General features: G+C 40.9%; 1 pseudogene; it reads left to right on the forward strand.

Moving 5' to 3' along the window:
- The first annotated feature begins 211 nt into the window (after positions 1-211).
- LOC113483805 lies at positions 212-1,217 on the forward strand (annotated as a pseudogene).
- The last annotated feature ends 224 nt before the right edge of the window (positions 1,218-1,441 follow it).

A 1,441-nucleotide genomic window follows, 5' to 3' on the forward strand; every position in this document is an offset into this window, starting at 1 on the left:
CTTTCAGGTTTTATTCCATGGCTAATATTGGCTGTTCGGAAATTAAATTTCATATTGTAATGTGATTTTCATTGTATATTTTTCATGAATAGTACCTTCTCGACTGGTGTACTGTTATATATTTTTGAAAAGCTCATGTTACAAACTTTCATGCTGTATAATTAAATTATAATATAAACTGCGTTTTTGACAGATTTTGGAGTTTGAAGTTCAGATGTCAAAACAGCAATTTCAACAGATCTAATTCTACGAGTTCAAACTTGGACGTAATGCAGCGCAAGCTGCTCGAAACATCGAGGTATATGGTCAGGGAAGTGTTAACAAACGGACAGTGCGACTTTGGTTAGAAAAAATTTCAACGTGGCGATTTCAACCTCGAAGATCAAGAAGGTCGTGGACGTCCTTCTGCTATCGACAACGATGACTTGAAGGCTCTGGTGGAAGCAGATACATGCACAAGTGTTCGAGAACTTGCAAAAGAACTCGAGGTAAGCATATCAACTGTATCTGAGCATCTGAAGAAGATTGGAAAGTCGAAGAAGCTCGACAAATGGGTGCCACATGAATTGAATAAGAATCACAGAAATCGCCATTTGGAAGTGTTGTTGTCGCTTCTTTTTCACAACCAGAACGACCCATTTCTCGACTGTATTGTGACATGCGACGAGAAATGGATGCTCTATGGTAACCAGAGACGATCGGCTCAGTGGTTGGACCAGATGAAGCTCCGCAGCACTTCCCAAAGCCGAATCTGCACCAAAAGAAGGTCATGCTGACTCTGGTGTCTGCTGCTGATTTAATCCATCACAGCTTCCTGAATCTGGGTGAAATGATCACGGTAGAGAAGTACATCCAGCAAATCCATGAAGTGCATCAGAAACTTCAATTATGTGCCCAGCACTGGTCAACAGAAAGGGTCCAATCCTTCACGATAACACGCAGCCACATGTTGCACTTTCGACGCTGCAGTGGTTGAATGAGCTGGGCTACAAAACTCTGCCTCATCCGCCGTACTCACCAGACCTCTCGCCCACCAACTATTCAAGCATCTTGACAGCTTCCTGTGCGGGAGACGCTTCAGAAACCAAGGGGAGGCCGTAACTGCCTTCGATGACTTCATTGCCTCCAGAAGTCCAGAATTTTATACAACCGGAATAAATATGCTTGTTTCTCATTGGCAAAAATGTGTTGATTCTAATGTTTTTTATTTCGATTAATAAATTTTATTCTGAGCTGAGATATGCCACTTCAAACATACAGGTTGAAATCGGCAATTAATTTCTGATAATTTCTCCATCTTTGGGATGCCACAATAAAGTTATCTAGAACCTAAAATAATTTTCAGCTTTCCCAGTCCTCCTTGAAAGTTGTTTCCCCGTGTGTCATCAAAATCTAAAATCTTCAAATTTATCACTTACCCTATCACAAAGGGAAATATGTT

This window comes from Athene cunicularia (assembly GCF_003259725.1).
Source record: "Athene cunicularia isolate RWA chromosome 1 unlocalized genomic scaffold, athCun1 chr1_part1, whole genome shotgun sequence".
NCBI classification, from domain to species: domain Eukaryota; kingdom Metazoa; phylum Chordata; class Aves; order Strigiformes; family Strigidae; genus Athene; species Athene cunicularia.